This window comes from Erpetoichthys calabaricus, chromosome 8, assembly GCF_900747795.2.
Source record: "Erpetoichthys calabaricus chromosome 8, fErpCal1.3, whole genome shotgun sequence".
In the NCBI taxonomy this organism is placed as follows: Eukaryota; Metazoa; Chordata; class Cladistia; order Polypteriformes; family Polypteridae; genus Erpetoichthys; species Erpetoichthys calabaricus.
In genome coordinates, this window is record NC_041401.2 from 147,743,764 (window position 1) to 147,756,949 (window position 13,186).

A 13,186-nucleotide genomic window follows, 5' to 3' on the forward strand; every position below is an offset into this window, starting at 1 on the left:
TACAGGCTTATGCAGACAGACTCAAGGCAGGAATGGCTACCAAAGTTGCACCTCCTAAATACAGACTAGTAGGGGGTGCATATTTATTCAACCAATAATTGTGTTTTACGATGATCAGTGTCACTAAAGACAAATTAAATCCACTATAATTCAATGCTACAGTACATAATAATAAAATGTGAAAATGTCCAAGAGGGTGAATAATTTTTAGAGGCACTGTACATACAAATGCTATGATGACAGCACCCTAGGCTGTTTACTCAACATGCCACTGTGCTGTTCCCCCATTAAAGTGCAATTATGAAATTTTACAATGAACAGCATTAGCTCATAAATGTATTCTTGAAATTCTTTGCTTTTATTTAGATAACTTCCTGTGGAGAGATACCTGGTCACCAACTCATTTTCCTGGCACAAATACCTTTTTCATTCTAGTAATTAGCAAACAAGAACTGGGACAGGGTACAGAAATGATATTTATACACAAAGGTTTGTTAGTGGTGTCATTTTTGTAGCAATTTCTCTATTGTACCTAATATATCATTTTTCAGTTACTTCCCATTTTTGGGACCTTAATTAACACTGTCATTTCTTCAGACACATTTTTACATCAAAATAACTATGCTCATCAATTCAAATGTAACATTATTAATGCCTTTAATCTCACACTGGCTGCTCAAACACTGATACATATTTTTGGAAAAACTGTCACCTAGCATGACACCTGGCTGCTTCTTAATAGGAGCACAATTGTCAATTTATTCTGTAAAACACCTGCTAGTTTAAAAAAAAAAACAAACAAAAAAAAAAAAAATTGTGCAACCCCCCTAGGTCTTCGGATTCCAACCACCTGCTATGGCAAAGAGGTTTTAAAATCATTTTAAAACAGAAGACACCAAAGGCAAATGCAATTTACTTGATGGCACTAATAGGTCATCTGATAAGTATGGGTTTACGTGATTTGTGGAATATGTCAGTGTTGTTGTTTTAGAAGATTCACTAAACTTCAACCAATCCCAGCTTTTGACATAAATCAGGAGGTGCACAGAAACCATGTAAAACTCCCCATTTGAATAAAAAATAACCTTCATTTCTTATTCACAAAAAGCAAAATTATTCAAACTTGAATATGAACACCAATCAGGCAAACAGATTTTTTTTAAATCCACCATCAAAATGTGAAAATATTCTGTTTTACAGCATAAATCTTGATGATGTCAGAGGCTAATTTTAGAGCTGATTGGTTGCAGGTAAATAAACAACAAAAACTTGACCCTATCAGATCAACTTAACAGTTGACACTATCAGATTTACTGCCCAGCATGGAGGTCATATCACATTTTCTTCACAAATTTATGTTTTTTTAATTCACAAAATTAAAAGCATTGCTTGCTGTTCAGTATGCTGTAGATCAGCTGCAAGGCATTGATGGAACATGCAGTAGGTGGGATTCTATAACATCAGTTGCTCAAACAGCATTACGCCCTAACAATTTGGATGCATATTATTTGAAGATCACCTGCGGTCTCTTTATTGAAACTAGATACTTATTAGAAACGAGTTCATAAATTTTTCTTGTACTAAAAGCAAGTACTGTAAATCATGCTAGCAGTCAACTGAGATGAGTAATAAGACAACATGGGGTGGTGTTGATGTGCATGTGTGTTACCTTATTAAGCAATAAAGTTGACAGGATTACTAACTGATTAACAAATTTCAACATTCAGAATCCAACTGCTCAACAATTGTAAGTACAGTAAAATATCCTTATATCAACATAGTCTCAGGAATGCACTTTAGATTTCACAAATTTGAATCTTGCACAGAAATTGCCATGCAGCATATAACAAAGGTACACAACATCCCAAAATTAATGCAGTGCACAAAATGCTAAAATAAATTCTGTGAAAATTTAGATAGTAATAAGCACACACCAGAACCTCCAATTTGGACAACCCGCTTACAGAATGCAGAATTTAAGGCTGATGCATGTGTGTGTTTATACCCCTATTACTGCATCCATTTTTGTACTACATTTCAGCATGCAAACTTTAATTATCTTTGCCACTTTTTACACATGTATAAACATATGTCACTTGATCTAGAGCAGAGTTTCCCAAACTCGGTCCTGGGGAACCCCTGTGGCTGCAGGTTTTTGTTCCAACCGGCCTCTGTTTTTAATTGAACTCCTGGGCTAATTAAGTGAACTGATATTTCCCAAGTTCTGTGTTTAGGGGACAATACAGAAATTAGAAAACTAAGTTTGCTAAAAAAAATATATATATATATATTAAAATGTATGAACCAGTTTTATAGGATTAATGTATTTTTTTTCTTTTTAACAGTATTTTCATCTTGATTTTCATTCTACTTTTCAAGGTGTTCTAATTGTTTAATTAATCCATTATTTACTAATTAGTGTGTCTGACTCTAAAGTAGTTGCAGCCTTTGATTATTCAGTGTTGCTTGCCTGGGTGTCTGATCTGCTCATTTTAAATTGTCATTATTAAGATACAACGAAGGGGGAAAAAACTGCACAGAGAAAGAGTAAAGTATAATGAAATCAACAAAAGAGAGTTGAACATTTAAATCTACAGCAAAAGCAGAAATATTTCTAAATGTCTTATAAATGTAAAAATCATGCTGCTATGCTTTTCTGAATGTCGAATAAAAGAAAAAAAATACCAGCTAATTAAATGAGATCAGTGCTATCAGGTGGTGTCACTGATTAGGAATCTGGTTGGAACAAAACCTGCAGCCACAGGGGTTCCCCAGGACCGAGGTTGGGAAACACTGATCTAGAGTAACCTTGACAACAAAAGCCAGAGTGACAGTTTTTGATAATGAAATGCAACGAAAACTAATTCATAATAAAGACAGAGTATTTATCAAAATACTGTGGATAAGGAGGCATTTTCTGCTTAAATATGTTATTCAACAAGGAGTTACATAAGCATGCAAGTACATATACACAACAAGAAATTAAGCATACAAGTTACATGTATAAATAGAACCATGTCAGCATGTAAGTTACTGTACTACTGTATTCCATTTTCCCACCCTGCTTTTGCACTTACAGCCACAGGCACTGTGCACCCATCAGACATTACAGCTTTCTTGCCACAGACAACAGGACATGCAGTTACGGCTAGTTACCCCTTAACTATCTGAAATACACTTTTTTTTGTTAAATGATATCACATTCTTCTTCCAATTTCACTGTTGACAAATTAATGATAATGTTGACATCACTACTGTGCCATTATTTTTTGTTTTTACTAACCTATCTGACACCCGTGGTTTTCACTATTCAAAGATATGCAAAGAGAGAAAAGCCAAGCAAAATGACACCTTTTATTGGCTAACTAGAAAGATTACAATATGCAAGCTTTCGAGGCAACTCAGGCCCCTTCTTCAGGCAAGATGTAATCTGAAGAAGGGGCCTGAGTTGCCTCGAAAGCTTGCATATTGTAATCTTTCTAGTTAGCCAATAAAAGGTGTCATTTTGCTTGGCTTTTCTCTACATTCATAATGGCTAACACGGTACAGCACCCTAGTACTAAAGATATGCAAAGGAAAGTTTAGTGAAGGCTTTTTATATCTTTGCTTCTCCTCATATCAGGAACACTATTTTCAGGTCTACTTAGGAAACTCTAACATCATGTTTAAATAGCATTTTCTCTCCTGAATATTAACTTATTTATTTGTATTATTCAGACTTTTTGTACCTTCTCTACTCATTTTGATGTTGCTGTATTGTTAGTGCATACTGTTACTCTACTACTGGCCAAAGTTTACTTATTCAGTTTGTAACCATAAAGTTTATCACCCTGGTGAATGACCTTGAGCTGCATTTTACTTTGAATTTGCTCAGTGAAGGGTGCTAGCTTTTATTTATTTATTTATTTTATATATACAGTATAAACATCTACGTGTGGAAGTGTGTGTGTGTCTGCCTGGCCCGGAAGTGAAAGGTGGAGTCAAGGTAAGGGCTCCACCTCTAAAGGATATGCAAGCACGTCAGCAAAGCGAAACCTCTGAAGAAAGAGTCACTCGCGTAGCGGCTAATACAGAAGCAAGGTGAACACATCGGCAGAACAGTATTCTTTTTACTTTTCCTTCCACCGTTAATACACAAGCGAGGCGAGCACGCCAGCAAAAGGATACATCCAAAGAAAGACATTCGCTTAGCCACTAATGCACAAACAATGCGAGCATGTCAGCAACACGAAACCTCCTAGGAGAGAGATGTCCAGAGCAGTTCCTTTCAATTACCAGACATCTCTACATTTCAATTTTTTTTCTGACAATTTTAATAGTTTCTAGGACCCCATGCTTTTTACAGCATGGGCTTACACAGCTAGTGCAAAATAAACATTGACTGAATTAACAGGTCTTGTAAGGTTGAGTCTTATTGAACCTAAGTTCATTGGTCGTGGCTCTGAGGCTAGGGCTCTGCACTGGCAATCGGAAGGTTGCCGGTTCAAATCCCATAAATGCCAATAGGGACTCTGCTCTGTTGGGCCCTTGAGCAAGGCCCTTAACCTGCAATTGCTGAGCGCTTTGAGTAGTGAAAAAAGTGCTATATAAATGAAAAGAATTATTATTATTATTTATAGATTTGCAATTAAAGCTATGCACTTGGTTACTGTGAATTTTTAATTGCTTTTTAAATAAAAAATATATTTTGGTGCAAAACTACATGCATTCCTTTATGCAGCGCAAAAGCAATATTTTAAGAACCAGAGCTTATCCTGGCGGCTTCTGGCACAAGGAAGGAACTAGGCATCGATGAGACAGCAGTCTGAACAACACAGTTATCTTTTATTTAACATGGTCAGACGAGGGTGGCACAGTAGCACAGTTGTCAGCATGGTTGCCTCACTGATCCACTATCCTAGGTTTGAGTCTCATTCCTGGTCATTTTCTGTGAGGGACCCACATGGGTACTCTAATTCACACACATCTCTCAGGATGAGTAAGATGGGCTAACTGGCAATTCCGAATGCTCCTTTCTCGTTGCATACAATGCACAAGTTTGTCCAAAGAAGGGGCTGCAGCTCTATCTGAGGCTTTTTCCACACAGTTTTTCTTGGATAGACTCCAGACCCCTGTAACCCTGAATTTGATTAGCTGGGTCTGAAAATGTTATGTTGTGAGATTTCCTGCACATTTGTTGTAGGAGGTTGAACGATCAGTAATAAATTTTACTTTCCTTATCAATTTGTTAAAAAGTTCATGTACTGTATATCTGAAATAAAGCCAAGCAGATAAAAAAAAGATTTAGCAAGCTGGAATATCCAAACCTAATAAATTACAACAACAACAGTCATACTACCAGACAGAAATTCTGACAATGGCTGCTAAAATGTTAAGCTTGGAGGAAAACAATTCAAAGAAAACAGATGAATCTTACAGATGTTTCATGTTTCCAACTTTTAATGCATATGCAAACAACTAAAATACAATGCTTTACAGCTTATCAATTTTACATGCAAAAGCAAACCTGTGAGGGACTACAGCCCAAATTATAGAAACAATGATTTTGTCCTATCACAGTGACATTTAATATCAACATTCATAAATAAGGTCCTTTTTTTGCCTATTAAGAAGATTTCTACCATAGAAAAATTCCAATACTTATCACTTCTTAATTTCTTCTTTTTCTATTACCTACAATAACACATCCAAAGCATATTGTTAGGTTTATTACAAAATCACTGTATACACATTCAGTCATGCAATAAGAAAGAATTGCCTCAGATTACTCTCAGCATGCTAATAACTACCAAGTAAATTCTCAAGAGGCTGGTATGTTTTTAGTTTGCGATTATATGTGCAACTCACCCACGACCTCACCACCAGCGGACTGTAGAAATAAAGCTCTAACCTTCAGTCCCTGATTTTAAAAAAAGGAGACAAGCTATTTCTCTACAGCTCCCGGTCTTGCCGAGAGGAAACAAGCTTGTGAGGGATCTGGGAACACACACTTCCTTCCAAGCATTCAGTTCTAGTTCTCATTAATGCACTTTCAGCCCATAACTTCATCCAACTATAACAGACGCACACCCTACCCTTAAAAAACATAGATTACATCTCGTTTACCTTGCCTGTTCTTTTCAAAGAATAGCAAGGTTTCTGTAGCACTGAAATAACATCTGACATGAAATCACTGACAGCCAACTTTCTTTTACACAATAAAACAATAACAAGGTTCTAACAGCAGCCAAGGTTTCCAGAAACAATTCACAACAATGAGTTATCCATAATGACAACAGAGGCAGTGACTTAAAAAGAGTAGTTTGGTTCTTCCAATTTAACTGCAATACTCTGTTACTATTACTAATGTTTAATTAACAGTTTATTAAAGGCTGTATGATGGCCCATTGGTTAGTACTGCTGCTGCCACAAAGCTCCAGGAGCCTGCATTAACATCCTAGAGTGGTCATGTACTGTTCATGGTGTCCTTGTAGGATTTTCTCCAGGTACTCCACTTTTAAGTTGACTAGCAAATATAAACTGTCATCATTTGAGCGAGTGTGCCACTGTACCATACACTTCTGCTGTGAAAGATGTTGACTTAGTTGACTATGAAAAGGAGAAGCAGGATCTGGAGAGTTGATGAATGGATATTAAAAATGTATTTACATTACTCAGCTGCCTTAAACTGTGAAAGCTTGAGTGAAAGGAATATACTCATCCCTGAAGTTATCCGAGATCTGTATATAAAAATGTTCACATCTAAATTCTATTCAAATAAAATAAAATATGGCAAAAAATGTATTTGCTCAGAAGTTCTAGCTTTTTAATTTATACTTAAAAAAATGAATAGATAATTTTATGTTTTCAATGTTATGTCACGTCATTTTCTAACCCACTTAATCCAGACTTGGGGCATGGGGGGATTGGAGTCTTTCCCAGCTAGCATAGAGTGCAAAGCAGGAACAAATCCTGGAGGTGACGCCAATCTTCACAGCATAAACACACACACACACACACACACACACATCACTAATTCACCTAAACTGCATGGACGCCCTTATCTTATAAATGTCTAGTGTGAAAACTGGTTGTTCTTGAAGATTACATAATATCTATGGTCTAAGTTAACACACACAGGAATGGAACCCACTGCTGAATGCTCCATTTCTCAAGTCAAGTTTATTGTCATATGTACTTAGCACAACATTATTTTTTAATAAGACATTAATATATAGACTGTACGTTATTTGTCCCAAGAGAGAAATTTAATAACATTATATTATGGTCAGAAGGTGGTAATCCTGAGATGTCCCAAAATACTAATGTAAAAAGGTTGCTCACAAAAATAAATATAATTAGATGGCATGAGGGCCATCTTCTACATCTTCTGTATCCTGTCTACCAGGTTAGACACTATCCTGCCTCCTTCCCCAGCTTCTCTTTCCCCCGTCATTTAAATTGTTCCCGTCAGTTCTCTTCCTGACTTTACATGTGCTTACCATTCCATCAGAAATGCCCTTTCCAGGATTCCATACAGGATGACTGCCTAGGACTCTTCTAAAACTTCTGGAGCTGTTGTCATAAAAGTAATCTATTGGCCCCTTGTGCCCCAGCAGTCATACGGCCAGGAAAACCCACTGAGGTCTTTGCAGGTAGTCACACATAGCATAATGGATCTCCATGCACTCATCTATTGGATAAGGAGATTCACAGAACACTACACACTCCACCTTATCCTCATCCTTTATCTAACCCTATGCTACTATTCCTTTCAAGATACACTACTCACGGGGGCAGCAGCTTGATCAGAGATACCCGGACTTCCCTCTCCCCAGCCACTTCTTCTAGCTCTTCTGGGAGAATCCTGAGGCGTTCCCAGGCCAGCCGGGAGACATAGTCCCTCCAGCGTGTCCTGGGTCTTCCCCGGGGCCTCCTCCTGGTTGGACATGCCCGGAACACCTCACCAGGGAGGCGTCCAGGAGGCATCTTGATTAGATGCCCGAGCCACCTCATCTGACTTCTCTCGATGCGGAGGAGCAGCGGCTCTACTCTGAGCCCCTCCCGGATGACTGAGCTTCTCACCCTATCTTTAAGGGAGAGCCCAGACACCCTGCGGAGGAAACTCATTTCAGCCACTTGTATTCGCGATCTTGTTCTTAATTATGGGTATTACCCTTTAAAATATTCTACTGCAGTACTTGCACATGCACTTTATCAACTTTATTTTAAGGCACATTCTGACATAGTAACATATACTATAAAGACAAGTATACAATAGAGATTACATACTGGATTAATAATGTTACTTTGTAAATGTAAAGATGCACACATTTATTAATTGTACTGTAACTAAATAAACTAGATATCAAATAATATCCACTATGCTATTCACTGCATGAAAATAAAGACAGAATGCATTTGCTCAAAATTTTAAAAAACAAATGCATAGGACCCTTATGATGTGTTATAGCTTAATATGCAGGGCATCAAGGAGTAACACTGTCTGTTAAAGGCATTAGATAAAAAGTCAAACGTCTTAATTTTGTAGTGGTTTTGTATTATATTCCAATTTTTGTTTAAAAGGTGCTTATTATGAAAGATGCTATATAAACCTTGCTTAACTTGACTAATTGACTCCCAAATTAGTTTATGCAGGCCAGAAGCCTTGTCTGCTAACCCTGTGTCCATTTTTATTTGTGCAGACTTAAGGCAGTATCGCCATTAGGAGTTACCTCGGGTGGCCATCTGTTTTTGAGTGTAAACAAAGATTACATGCTGATTCTTTAATTCTTCCCCTCTTGTGATTTATAAGGCAAAATCTCATCATTCCTGTTGGGGAATGACTCACTATTTCCTGCAATGCTCTTTAACAGCACATCTGTATCCAGTCCCACTCATGGTGTCAGCACTGAACAGTGTTTGTGTTGGCTATCAAGGAAAAGGGTTTGGTGTGTAACATAATAAGCCAATTTTATGAAAAGGTGCAATGCCCATGCACAATTTTTTTCCCCCCATGTTGACTGTTACTTTATATTTAGCTGCTTTGTGAAAATATTAATTTGGTTCAGAAAATTAATTTTATCTTTTCTTTAAAAGAATAGTGTTAAAATAGCTGCACATTTAATAATTTACATACTGTACATCAGAGTTGAACAAAGGTTAAAGAGGGAAACACATGTTTTGGCACTCTCGATTAAGCCAGACTTTTAAAACATTTTTGAAATAAAAAAACTAATAATGGAAGATCTTGAAAAGATTAAAAGTCCTGACATTCAAAAAATATGTAACCGTTACACAATGTAGACTGCAAATTGGCAGAAGTAATGGTTTGTCACAGATGTGAAGGGCTTGACTTTGAAATCTCTTGTGAAAGCTTAGCCCTAGAAAATCCATGCACATTGTCCATGGTACAAAGGCCCCTGTGAGATTTTGTGGATAAAATTGGTTTGACTTTATGATGACTACAAAGATGTTTTAAAATGGCTGCATTGCTCTTACTCTCTTAAGAAAATGCATGAGATGAATAAGCCTTTATGAACTGACCACAGGCAACTCAACGTGGTGATTATTTTGCATGCTTCAACTGCAGCTAGTGTCTCTAATCTTACATTTTGTATCAGCAGGCAGGTCCGAACCTGTCAACGCACACACTCATTAACTTCACTACAGGTTTTGTGTAATCTTGGTGGGATCCCCTTAAGTTTTACATGGGATGATGCATAGCACACAGGCTGAAGATTCCAGCATACTTCAATGGACATGAAGTGTGCACGCTCCTCAAGTTGACAGTACTGCACACTCTTCACCTGTGTTTTTTTTTCTGTCTGTGTGTTTTATAGTCAGCATTTAGTATGAAGAACTCTGCATGGACAAGAAAAGCTTGGAGGTTCGTGGACAAGTGGTCATTGTGCTGACTGATGTCAAAAATGACAATTTCAACAGTGCATTTGAATTTTCCCTTGGGATTAATAAGGTATCTATCTATCTATCTATTGATTATATAGTGTCTTTCATCTATCTATCTATCTATCTATCTATCTATCTATCTGTATTTGAAATTTACAAAAACAGAATGTTATGGCTTTATAATGAAAATGAACGTTCTGCCTGCAGCAAGGAACATGCAAGAACACACATTTCTGTGACTCATTCACAGGTGACAATTGAGCATGTGATGCTTGAATCTTCTTATATCATAGAAAAGAAGTACTAGCTAATAAATGACCTACAAATGAATGCACACTGCAGGACACCAATTGCCTCACAACAAAGTTGGACAAGGCACCTCACTCAGTTTTGGAGAATTGTGATGCAGCCTTCCTCTTTGTCGCACCCCGCTTGAGAACCCCGAAGAAAGAAAACACACAAACCCTAAGTAACAATCCATACTAATGCCAACGTAACATTTACTCAATCTCACTTCAAAATTTCAAAGCATTTGCGTTTTAAAATAAAATAAGCAACTGGCCCTTTGAAACCAACTGCACTACGTATTCTTTGCCACTTCATAAAATTAAAACCAAAATGGATGTTCAGTTTTTAAATTATTGCCTCTGCTTTTTAGAACATATGGTTTTATATACAAAATATTCAGGGAAAAATTTTGTTCAGCTGCATATCAAGCCACATATTCATTCCAGCCTTGCTTCAACAATGCTCTGTGGCTGGGTAGAATAATCACACACACACACACAAGCTTCCATTTGTCTTCATTATTCAATGTTGATAGATTTATGAAAATATTCAGTAATTTGTATAGGTATCCTTACAGCAAATACTATGACTACAGAGTGATATCAATTTTTGTAATTCTTTCGTTCATTCCACAAGAGCTAAATCACTGTTCATTCCCTTGTTTTGACCTTATAACATAAAAATGTTCCATGTTTACTTCACACAACCAAACACTTATTTAAGACAGCACATCTCTAAAGTGAATACCATTTCAAGGTGCTTAGACATACTGAGCAATGTTAACTTTTGTAACTAGTGCACAGGCAGGTCAGGTGACTTATTCAGGATAAATCTGTAATGGGGATTTAACTGGCAACCTTCTGACTTATAAAGCAACTCCCCAAGAACCTGACATCAAACATCAAAAATGGCGACAGATCGGTGATGTTAGTGTTGTCTATCAGCAAAAAGACCTGACAATTTCTCACATTTATTGAGTCCAACATGAACTCCTCTTCATATCTCTTTAGAGGAAAATTGGAGGCCACCTGTTTGAGAGCAAAAACGTAGCAGAAATTGGATCATTTTAATAGCACAATGACAAAATGCATAGCAGCAAATCTACAGTGGAATGGATGAAAAAAGGGAGAAGCACTGGAATAGCAAGATCTCAGCGCCACTGAAATAAACCTCGAGATCCATATGTAAACATGCACACCAAATATAAATGAGCTGACCTAATGTTATAAGGTGGAGTGGGTCTTAATTCCTCCAAAGCAATGTAAGAGACTGATCACCTGACATTAAGTTACTGCTCCAAAGGTGTTTCCAAAAGCTACCAAATAATGGGATACAGTCACTTTTTCTGCACATTGGCTTTTTTGTTAAATTTAAAAAAAAATGCAACTTAAAATCTGTCATGTGAGGAGGACCAGGACCATATGGTTTTATGTTCTGAAACATGATGTACTGTATATAGACACACACACATACACACTCACTGGCCACTTTATTAGGCTAGTACAGAGTTGGACCCCCTTTTGCCTTCAGAACTGCCATAATTCTTCATGGTATAGATTCAAGAAGGTGCTTTAAAAATTCCTCAGGGATTTTAGTCTATATTGATATGATAGCATCACGAAGTTACTGCAGATTTGTTGGCTGAACATCTATGATGAAACTCTCCAGTTCTCTCACATCCAAAAGGTGCTCTATTGGATTGAGATCTGGTGACCAAGGAGGCCATTTGAGTACAATGAACTCATTGCCATGTTCAAGAAACCAGTTTTAGATTATTTGAGCTTTGAGACATGGGGCATTATCCTGCTGAAAGTAGCCATCAGAAGATGGCTACACTGGGGTCATAAATTGATGGACACGGTCAGCAACAACACTCAGCCTGGGGCATTTAAATGATGCTCAATGTGTGCCTAGAAAATATCCCCCTGACCATTACACCACCACCACCCGCCTGAACTGTTGAAATGTCGCTGCTAAATCGAGACTCATCAGACCAGGCAACATTTTTCAAATCTTCTATTTCCAGTTTTGGTGAGCCCATGTGAATTGTAGCATCACTTTCCTGCTCTTAGCTGACAGGAGTGGTAACTGGTGCAGTCTCCTGCTGCTGTAGATCATCTGCTTCAAGGTTCGACTTGAGTGTTCAGAGATGCTCTTCTGCATACCTTGCTTGTATCAGCACTGACCATTCTGGCCATTCTTTTCTGAACTCTGGCATCATCAAGGCATTTTCGCCAAGAGAACCGACACGCACTGGATAATTTCCCTTTTTCGGACCATTCTCTGTAAACTCTACAGATGGTTGTGCATGAAAATTCCAGTAGATCAGCAGTTTCTGAAATACTCCGACCAGCTCGTCTGGCACAGCAAAGTCACTTAAAATCACCTTTCTTTTCCATTCTGATGCACACTTTGAACTTCAGCAGGTCGTCTTGACAATGACTACATGCCTAAATGCATTGCATTGCTGCTATGTGATTGGCCAAGTAGATATATGCATTAAGAAGCAATAATTATGTGTTTTATATATATATATGTGTGTGTGTGTGTGTTGTGCAGATATATCTTAGGTTCACCTCATTTGTTTGTGCTTGTGTTTGTGAATAGATTTATATGATATATGCAACACGTAACAAATGTAAAGGTATAAGTGTAAATGGTTATTTAAAACAGCCTTTAGAGAAAATGTGCTAGAGCATTGACAAAATGCACCAGATTTTCATAATGCCCACCAAGGACACTGGCTTCCTTTCTCAAACAAACAGAGTTGCAGTCGAGCTCAAAAATGTGAGACACTGTTTATTTTCCAGGTAATCTGTGAAAGACTAAGGAAATCAACAAATAGCATGTGGGAAACGATTCGTCAGGAGTGAGTAGGCAAAACAAGCAATAACTGGGTTAAAAAAAATCTCAGTTTTATCAAATAACTGATATGAGCTGGGCGATACTGTATCTTAAATCGTGTAGACTGATATTAATTATTTAACTGCATAACCTAAAAATGTGCAGC

The 13,186-nt window shown here is 37.4% G+C and overlaps 2 protein-coding genes across 6 annotated transcripts in view; both read right to left on the bottom strand.

Annotated features, from left to right (window-relative positions):
• tns1b (tensin 1b) overlaps positions 1-13,186 on the bottom strand; it is a 793,111-nt gene that overhangs the window by 364,878 nt on the left and 415,047 nt on the right. The window contains exon 1 of one of the 5 annotated variants that reach the window (XM_051930513.1): positions 5,848-5,959. The exons of the other annotated variants lie outside the window; for them this stretch is intronic. The gene's annotated coding sequence lies outside the window, so the exon portion shown is untranslated. Of the gene's footprint in view, positions 1-5,847; positions 5,960-13,186 lie in introns of those variants that run through there. 5 annotated transcript variants of the gene reach the window in all.
• The window catches only part of zgc:92380 (uncharacterized protein LOC445086 homolog), a 1,014,629-nt gene that overhangs the window by 149,173 nt on the left and 852,270 nt on the right, over positions 1-13,186 (bottom strand). The gene's annotated exons all lie outside the window — the stretch shown is intronic.